Genomic DNA, 10,730 nt, shown 5'->3' with positions numbered 1-10,730 from the left:
ACCCTAGAAGAAAACCTAGGCATTACCATTCAGGACATAGGCATGGGCAAGGACTTCATGTCTAAAACACCAAAAGCAATGGCAACAAAAGACAAAATTGACAAATGGGATCTAATTAAACTAAAGAGCTTCTGCACAGCAAAAGAAACTACCATCAGAGTGAACAGGCAACCTACAAAATGGGAGAAAATTTTCACAACCTACTCATCTGACAAAGGGCTAATATCCAGAATCTACAATGAACTCAAACAAATTTACAAGAAAAAAACAAACAACCCCATCAAAAAGTGGGTGAAGGACATGAACAGACATTTCTCAAAAGAAGACATTTATGCAGCCAAAAAACACATGAAAAAATGCTCATCATCACTGGCCATCAGAGAAATGCAAATCAAAACCACAATGAGATACCATCTCACACCAGTTAGAATGGCAATCATTAAAAAGTCAGGAAACAACAGGTGCTGGAGAGGATGTGGAGAAATAGGAACACTTTTACACTGTTGGTGGGACTGTAAACTAGTTCAACCATTGTGGACGTCAGTGTGGCGATTCCTCAGGGATCTAGAACTGGAAATACCATTTGACCCAGCCATCCATTACTGGGTATATACCCAAAGGACTAGAAATCATGCTGCTATAAAGACACATTCACACGTATGTTTATTGCGGCATTATTCACAATAGCAAAGACTTGGAACCAACCCAAATGTCCAACAATGATAGACTGGATTAAGAAAATGTGGCACATATACACCATGGAATACTATGCAGCCATAAAAAATGATGAGTTCTTGTCCTTTGTAGGGACATGGATGAAATTGGAAATCATCATTCTCAGTAAACTATCACAAGAACAAAAAACCAAACACCGTATATTCTCACTCATAGGTGGGAATTGAAGAATGAGATCACATGGACACAGGAAGGGGAATATCACACTCTGGGGACTGTGGTAGGGTGGGGGGAGGGGGGAGGGATAGCATTGGGAGATATACCTAATGCTAGATGACGAGTTAGTGGGTGCAGTGCACCAGCATGGCACATGTATACATATGTAACTAACCTGCACAATGTGCACATGTACCCTAAAACTTAAAGTATAATTAAAAAAAAAAAGAAAACCACAAAAAAAATGTAAAAATTTAAGTGTAGTTGAAACATTTTGTAGCTACTGCATATATATGTATATGTATGTAGTAGCTACAAAAGTTCAAACAAAGCAAACTTACAGTCAGAAACGATTTCTAAAGAAAAAGAATTACTTGATAATAGATTAAGATTTATTTATTCAGAAAGCGATAACAATTTGGAATTTTTATGCCTAATGGTATTAACTTAAAATAATAATACAAGCAATATTGAGAAATCTATAAGAAATAACAGACAAATCTATAATCATAGAAGGAAATTTCAGCCACTGCTAGATAAGGTGGACACAAAAGTCAGTAAGGTTGCAAAAGGTGAGCAGAATGATTAAAAATTTAACAAGTTGGCCGGGCACAGTGGCTCATGCATGTAATCCCAGCACTTTAGGAGGCCGAGGCAGGCTGATCACGAGGTCAGGAGTTCAAGACCAGCCTGGCCAATATGGTAAAACCCCATCTCTACTAAAAATACAAAAATTATCCGGGTGTAGTGGTGCGTGCCTGTAATCCCAGCTACTTGGGGGGCTGAGGCAGGAGAATTGCTTGAATCCAGGAGGGAGAGATTGTGGTGAGCCAAGATTGCCTCACTGCACTCCAGCCTGGGCAACAGAGAAAGGCCCTGTCAAAAAAAAAAAAAAAAATTAACAAGCTGAAGAATACACACTTTTTCCTATTACACATGTAACGTTCAAAAAGTGACCCATATGCTAGATCATAAATAAAAATTCTACCTAATCCATGATTAAAATTTGCAACAGTGTTGTGGAGGTATATTTGCTTGGTTTCCTTCCAATCTCTCCAACACACACAGACACACACACATACTCACACACACATACTCACACACACACACACACACAATCACACACACACACATAATGTGGTTCTAAAGTTGGTGGTGTCTTTGAAAGTATCCATTTCTCATCCTTTTACAATTCAAAACAGTTCCGTTATTTGTTGGTGGAGCTACTCAACTATAGAATAATTACTGTAAGAAAAATAAAATCATGTATGTTAATGCTAAGACTTAAGATAGGAATGGTAACAGACATCACAGAGGCCTAGAAGTCCATTATTATTCACTTCAGCTGTTCAGAACCCAGCTGTGATCTTGTTTATTTTCTGAGACCAATGCCCCAGGCATTTATAGCATCTCTGAAAACCTCCCAACAACCACACTTCAAATCTACTGTTGCCTGAAACTGCCAACTGTTTCGTTTCAAAGATTCTAGTGATTTCAAAATTGCCTCCATTAGAAAGGGAGTAATTGGTAAAATTCCCTAAGGGTAGTAAAAAAAAAAAAAACTGTCACTGGTAATAGCAGAAAATTTCACAAAAATTACCAATAAATTTTCTGATTGATGGAACGGAGATACAACTGAAGTTTAATATCTAAGAATCCTGACAAATGGATGAAAAAAAAAAACTGATACACAAGCACCTACATATGTAGACATATCAAAGAAAAAATTTATTTGAAAGCAATTTCTCAGCTTTCTATGTTATACGTCACATATTAGAAATTGAATTCATGATGTCAACACCTATGTGGGAACAGTTATTGTTTTCCAGTTTATTTTTGTTACCTATCATTAAACAAGACTCTTCCAAAAATTGATACATATACCTTCAACATTATAGAAAGAAAGGAGTGTTCAAGAAATCAGGGCCAAGAATATGGGTATTATCAAATGCAGAGAATGCCTCCACAAACGATACCTCAAAAAAAACTGAATATACATTGTAAATAACGCAACAACTTGTAGTTTTTATAAAGCACATGTGTAAAAACACCATACACAATGAAAACATTATCTAGAGCAAAAGAAACACTAAATTTTATATTTAGTATTGTTTCAAATACCTAATAACACACTGGTAGATCCCTTTTAAGATCTGTGATACAATATTATTCTTACTTGTAATTTTAATTGCCTTGCCTTGTTTTCTATCTTGTGATTTTTAAAAGCATTTATACAACAGTATTAGGATAGTATATTAACATCTAATTTTATATTATAAGCATAACCAAAGAGTAAATAAATAAGTTTTTCTGCCAAGATCTTATAAATAATACTCACATTAGCAGAGTAAAGTAACACATATTTGTTTCTGACATATGGTAGGCTTTCAAATAATATATTTAAATTAAATTTTATTTTCTGTAATAAAAGTAAAACTTGTAATGCTTGGAAGAGTAGCAGAGTTATACTTTGTCCCCCAAAGATTTGCTCATTACCCTCCTAAAACCACTTCTTGATATCCCCCTTGTTTGGGAGTTTTGTTGTTCAATAACACAAATTGCCTCACTCTGAAGCCTAGTCCTACTAAGAAGCAAATCATGAAGTGACAGTGTCACTTGTGAAGTTGACATTTTTGACGCAGCTGCCAGTATTTTCTAAAGAAAAGTAATTCTGAAACCTTTTTGTCTATGGACAACCTTTCCTTAGGTAAAAGCAATAGAATAGTCCCTTTAGAATTCCACTATTACATTTTTTTATACAAGGCAGCATCACATTCATTCTTTATTTAAATTATTTACTCATCTTTATTTTAATTAATTTACTCACTGTCTTTTTCCATTCTTTTTTCTTGTGACAGTTTATCAAGACAAACATATTTAGGGCATTCCACTCCATCAGCCTTCCACTATACAGTGGGCTGACTTGTCACTTCTCAGATGCTTGGGTACCAGGCAGGGAACCAAAAAGGCTCAATGACTATCAAGCACTAAGACTGTGTTAATGTCCTGAATATTTCTTAGATGTATTGTCGCCTTGAATGTGTACATTACAACAGAAAGTAAGACCTAGACTAGCAAATATTACTTTTTTTCAAAATATATATTCTAATTGGATTAATACTGAGAGTGTTCTAGAGCTCTACAAAATGTGACTAATAATAGTATGTAAAAATGAGAATGAACAAATATTAGCCATACTAGAATAATTTAGATTAATCTAACTGTAATGTTTGAATAAAAAAGCATTTTAAGAGATAATGCGTATATATGCATTTATGGAAAAGTAAAGCAAACAAACAAATGAAAACAAAAAACTAACATGATCTTCAGTGTTAAAAATGAGGAAACTGCCAAGGGAGGGGGTAAAACGGTAACGACTAAGAGAATGCATAAGGTAGTCTTCTAGGAAGCAGGTCATATTCTATTTCTTGATCTGGGTGCTGATTATATCATTGTGTTTTCTTTGTGAAAATGTCATTTAACCCATTGTAAAAGAATATAAGTCTCCGCTTATAACACAGAAAGCCTTCCAGATAAAGTTTCTTGGAAAGAAAATATTCAGACACAGTAAACATTACATGGCAAATTTGAAAAGATTAATAAAAATGATGTAAACATCTGTAAGTTTTTTTTTAAATACGAATTAGCACTAGCAGTGAAAAAAAGCATATCACATATACCTTACATGGATTGAAAAATGACAAAAAATTTAACGTATATAATTTTAACATTCTAATGAAATTATTAGCTTCTTTGTAAAACACTAAAACTTAAAGAAAAAATATAGAAAAATCTGAATAGTATCTATAAAATAAATCTGTGATTAAAATTTCACAAAGAATTACAGTGTTTCTTTTGGCACTTATATTAACTAGAATGAGGCCAAAGGAAGGATTTGAAATGTTGGCATTACTTGACATGTTGTTCTGAGATGTGTATTTGCAAAAAATGAAAAAATTATGAAGAACTTTGCACTTTAATGTATGGTAATAGTATTTCACTACTATGTTTGCATTTAAAAAGTTACAGAGAGCTTATAGTCAAATTGGTTTTAAACATATGAACTACTAATTTTGAGACAAAAATAGGTTTGCTAGAAAAAAAATGAGTTACAAAAGTGGAAGAGGGAATAAGAAGGACCTTAAAAAGACAGTGACATAATAGAGATATTTGAAAGACTTGACAGGTAGATAAGTAGAATTCAAAGAAATATAGGAAAAAGAAAGAAAGGAAGGAAAGAAAGAAAGAAAAAGAAAGAAAGGAAAGAAAGAAAAAAAGAAAGAAAGAAAGAAAAAGAAAGAAAGAGAAAAGAAGGAAGAAAGGAAGGAAGAAAAAGAAAATAAATGAAAAGAAAGGAAAGGAAGAGAAAAGAAAGCAAAGGAAAAGAAAAGAGGAGGGGGGAGGGAGGGAAGGAAAGGAGGGAGGGAAAAAAGAAAAGAAAGAAGGGAAAAGAGGAGAAAGCCAGCGAGAGGGTAGAAATAGATAGAGAAATATAATGGAATTAAGGTATACATCTAGAGAAATAAATATGGTAACTTGCTATGAAAACAACACTGGACTAGAATAAAAAATAAAAAGCCATGTTGGATGGAGGAAAACAGGAAGCTTCAAATGTCAAAAACTTGGCATGTTGTTCTGGTTTGTGATTATGGAGTTGTGTGTTTGCAAAAAAATTAAAAACTTACAAAATGCTTTGCAATTTAATGTATGGTAACAGTATTTCACTACTATGTTTGCATTTAAAAAGTTACAAAGAGCTTATAGTATTTCACTAATATGTTTTCACTTAAAAAGTTACAGAGAGCTTGTAGTCAAATTGGCTTTAAATATGTGAACCACTAATTTTGAGACAAAAATAGGAGCTTCTAGCTCACTGTTTGTTTTGTTTTGTTGTTATTATTATTATTGCTATTCTTTCACTATTGCTTATTCAAAATAAAGTTAATGAAAGTATAGGTGACAATGATACAGAAAACAACACCATAGGGTCTGCATACACATACAAGGGAATATGAGAGGATTCTATTCAATGATCCAGATGGAACAATTGACAGGAAATGACAGAGACTCTCAGAAAGCATACTAAGCTCCCAAATGGGGAAATGAAAATGTATTAGATTTATAATGCTTGATAATACAATCTTATTTCTAGGAATTATTTCTTCAAAACTATAAACATGATGTAAACATTTAGTATTACTTTCAAATGGCACTTATTTAAAGAAAAACAGTTTATGTTTTTAAACTTAGTTTCCAAGTTTCAGAGAGTATCTAGAGAAACATTCAGTATGCAATTACACATTTCAGAAAGCTAAATTTATTTTTGCTGGTTACTGCAATGGGTTTATTAAATATATATAGTTTTACAACATTTATTTTTTATGAAAGATGTTATCATTTTGCAAAAGTTCTCAAATTCCTAAGAGCCAAATACTTAATTTGGGCTATTATTTAATTCTTGTATAAAAATGGTACATTCTGGGCTTGTTATAAATGCTGTGACTCATACTTAAGAACACAAACCTGGAAAACTTAAGCAAAGAAAAGTAATTGCATTTCCTCCGTATTTATTGATATTGGAATGACTATTTCTTGCCAAAATCTCTCAGTTTCTGTTACTTTAGTTGTCCTAATGGTTTTTATTCAGCGGTTGAATAGTTAGGTTGTTAACAGGAAAAGTATTAACAGAGGCTTTACATCTGAAAAGAAATAAGAGTAAATGACTAAGTTACACCAATTACAACTAATTCTAGATTTACAATACAAAAATATATAATACAGACCACATTTTTATCAGTAATGGACAGAAATAGTTCGTGTATTTAGCTACACTTTTTCCTACTATAAAAAATGTCAGAAAAAGCATTTCTAATGTTTTCTATTTAACATAATAGGAATGCATTTAACATCAATTTTCTATTCCTTACTGTAGGTGTCATTTTAACAGTGTAAGACATTACCTCTTACAGAAAAAGGTAGGTAATGATTTACTCTTTGCAGAAAGCCAGAAGATTTTTTTTAAAGATACATTACTGCCAAAATGATATAGTCTTAGTGGTGGCAATATGTGTTTAGTCCTTCTCTGTTAGGAAATAGAACTTTCCAGTGCCATTTACTCAAGCCTGTGTTACTAAACATTGCTTTGAACCTCTCCAATCCTTCTTTGAAGAATTGAGAGCCCTGAACATAAAAGTACCCTGCTGGATTCTTTGTTAGAATCTTGTGTTCCATTTTTATGGGATCACTCAGCTTTGACTCAGTTTCACAGACTTTCTCCAGAGTCTTTGGTATCTTTCTGCTTCAGTAGCTAGAGCTCCTCTCTGTCTTTCCTACAGGACCTGAAATGTCCCTCTGCTTTTAAAACATGACTTAATGACAGATAACCAGCATTTACAATCTTTTCGAGAAAGTTTATTCTAGGGATGTCACTTCTGAAATGGTGGTGTGAGAATCTTCATGGACCCTTTCCCTAGTAAAACTACCATAACCAGTGAAAATTACAAAAATGCTCATTTGAAACTGCTAAAAATTGTCATAAGGGCATACAGAAAATGAATAAACATTTATTTAAGAAAATCTACCAAATCTCAGTAAGAACAGCAAAGGTACATCATATTTCAGCTAGACTCATCCACCCTCTCCATGTTCACCATGATGAAAGTTCTAATCTAAATTGATTCAGCCAAGAACATGGGGCTTCTTCTTTCCCAGCTCCTAACCTAAGGCTATGTCAGGATAAAAAACCTTCCAACATTTCTCATCTCCTCAGCTCTATGTTGTAGATGATCTAGTCTAGGCAAGTGATCAGAAACTTCCTTAGTCTACTCAGCCCCCAATTATAGGCTAGGAGTTGTAACTCAGGCTTGGCAGCCTAAGAATACTGGGCCTCAAATATTCTCACACTACCTCAGTCACAGGGTGGATATTCCATGCCAAGAGAGGGAGACTGCAAATAGTAGAAATTACTACTCTTTCCTAGAACTCTGACTGTAGAGCCCGAATGTCACTTCAAGAGAAGCAGTTGACTCTTGTCTCCCAGCCCCAGAGCAATGACTCAGAGGCTCTGCCCAAAGGGAAAAGAAGTCCACAAGCAAACAAAACTCCAAAGTATGTACTAAGGTAAATAAATTTATTTAAAAGAGATTATAGGAGAATTCAACCTGAAAGGCACATTGGAAAACAATGAGATTTTGATCATGAGCAATTAAGAGAAGAATGATAGCTAAATGGTGCAACAAATAAAATGATGGATCAGTAGAAAGTTTAACACAGAAACCAGAAAATAAACAGCTAAAGAGAGCTCTCCCAAGGTCAGAATAACCCTCAAATACTGGTTTCATATGATACCATTGCAAAAGGTTCCAAAATGCTCAGAGCATGCTTGAAAGCAATAGTAGCAAACAATTAGTAGAGTCTAATATCTAGGCATAATACCATAAAGACAGACCAGCTAGAAACACAGCAAGAAAATCAGGAAAGGAAAGTCAAATATAACTCATTGAAATCCACTCTAATTCCCATGGGATGAGGGAGAGGGAGAACTCTACTTATGCTCACACTTAAGCATCTGAAGAGGAGTCTGTCACTGAAATAGTCAAACAAGTTAGGATGCAAATAAACAAGCAAACAAGACTAGGGAGGGGGTGAAAATCAGTTTCCAGAGTTGCTACACTTTGTTATTTATAATATCTAGTTTTCAACAATAAATAAAAACCATGCAAAAAAGCAAGAAATTGTGATTCATGTACCTGAAAAAAAGCAGGTAAACAGAAATTGCCTTTAGGGAGCCCACATGACAGTCTTAGCAGACAAAGACTTCAAAAGAGCTATTGTGAATATGTTCAAAGAAATTTAAAAGTGCTTAAAAATACAGAAACTTATGAGGATTATGACTCAAATAGAGAATGTTAATAGAGAGACACAAATTATAAAGAAAAAAAATGAAAGAAAATTCTGGAGTTGAAAGGTACAACAACCAAAATGAAAAGTTTACTAGAGGATCCCAGCAGACTTGAGCTGAAAGAGTAAAAAATTACTGACCTTTTAAATAAATCAATATAGATTGTGCAATCTAAAAAACAGAGAAAAATAAGAAAGAAGAGCAATAAACTAACACTCAGAGAAAGGTGGGCCACCATTAAGTTCATGAATAAATACATAATAGTAGTTTCAGATCAAGGAAAGGAAAAAAGCAGAATAATATTTGAAATATAATGGCTGAAAACTTCCCAATTTCGCTGAAAAACATTAACCTATTCACCCAACAAGTTTAATAAACTCCAAATAGAACAAATGCAAAGAGAATCATACCCAGATACAGTATAGTCAAAATGTGGAAATACAATGAAAAAAAGTCTTTAACTCTTATTAAGCCATGAGGCAAATATTACCTCAACTTCTATTAATGTAACATACCATTTTTTATGACCAGTATGAACAAAGTAACTTTTATACATACATTTTAATTCAGATGTTTAAAGAGTTTAAATAGTAATGATCAATACTCAATAATACTGAGAATTAATATTTTACTTAAAAATGATAAAATTACTCAATATTGTGCTAAATAGTATAACACATTTTTTCACTAAGCTTAAAACAGCCATGAAGTGAGTAGTTATCTACAATTGTTATAATGCGTTCACAGAGCATTAGGCAAGTTAGTTTCCTCATGTTAACACAGCTGGTAGAATCAGAGCTAAATAAAGAACCAGAACTAAAACAAGGTCCAGATTCCTGCAAATGATCATGGGTTTTTTGCCTAACAATCACCACTCAGTATCAGTAGATAGATAATACAAGTGTTAAAGCAAACTAAATATGGCCTGAGAAGGACTCCATCCCTCTATATTTGAGCCCTTGTGGATTAACTGTAACCTAACTTATTAGACAGACAAAATTCAAAAACCAACTTAGTAGTATACACCTGTAACAATAGCCAAGTCTTGGCCAATCCCAGTGACCATACTTCAACCATTCCTACACTGCTGCGTGTTCAGACTGTGTTCAAATAAGGCACACGCCAAGCTGTAACCAATTCAGCTGTACTGTACCTCAATTCCAATTTCTGTACGTCATGAACTATTTTTTTCTATAAATCTTCTTCCACTACATGGCTGTGCTGGATTATCTGTGAATTTGCTGTGATTTTAGAGGCTGCCCAACTTGCAAATCATTCATTACTCAATTAAACGCCTTTAAATTTAATTCGGCTGAAGTTTTTCTTTTATCAGATGGTGTCAGAAGTGGGATCCGAAGTGAAGCTTCTACTGACCTCCAAGAGTGCTAAGTGAACATGCAAGGTAACTGCAGGACCCACTTGTGTACACTGACTTCTCAGAGTGGCTGGGGATTTTGGGTAAGCTCCCTCTTGGATTTCGGAGCTCCACAGAGTTGTGTTTTGAGCTCTCTGAGTTTCTGATCCAAATTGGGTTTGGAAGTCATGACAGAAACTGGACTGGGTCCAGGAATGAAATTGATCTGGGAATTAACTGGTTTGGAAACAGTAAGAGGCCTCTTACATCTGACTGGGTCAGAAAGGAACTGGTGGTAAGCAGTAATATTGCAGTGGTTTTACAATTTGTCTTTTAAAAAATTCACAGGGATTTTTGTGTTCTACCCCTTTGTTTTATTTTTCTTGCACTCCTAGGTAAGAAAAAAAAATCATTGGCTAAGTTAATCAAGAGAACCTAAGAGTAAAGCCCAGATTTTAGGTAAAAATGGGATCCTTAATTTCTGAAAAACTGAGTTCTTTCTTGCTTATACATTAGGCCCAGGAGGCACCAAAGTCTTACAGAAATGGTGAAATCTTACTAAAGATAACTTACAGTATAATGTTC

General features: G+C 34.0%; 1 long non-coding RNA gene across 2 annotated transcripts in view; it reads right to left on the bottom strand.

Moving 5' to 3' along the window:
• Positions 1–1,422: 1,422 nt before the first annotated feature.
• LOC129523803 (uncharacterized) overlaps positions 1,423–10,730 on the bottom strand; it is a 63,799-nt gene continuing 54,491 nt past the window's right edge. Inside the window, exons 4-5 of one of the 2 annotated variants that reach the window (XR_008667431.2) lie at positions 6,415–6,590; positions 1,423–1,767 (exon numbers count right to left, since the gene is read on the bottom strand). This is a non-coding gene — a long non-coding RNA (uncharacterized lncRNA). The remainder of the gene's footprint in view (positions 1,768–6,414; positions 6,591–10,730) is intronic. The other variant, XR_008667432.2, reaches the window with a different exon arrangement.

The sequence above is a fragment of the Gorilla gorilla genome, chromosome 6 (genome assembly GCF_029281585.2).
Source record: "Gorilla gorilla gorilla isolate KB3781 chromosome 6, NHGRI_mGorGor1-v2.1_pri, whole genome shotgun sequence".
In the NCBI taxonomy this organism is placed as follows: domain Eukaryota; kingdom Metazoa; phylum Chordata; class Mammalia; order Primates; family Hominidae; genus Gorilla; species Gorilla gorilla.
The sequence above is the reverse complement of the archived record's forward strand: the minus strand, read 5'-3'. Positions and strand labels throughout refer to the sequence as shown.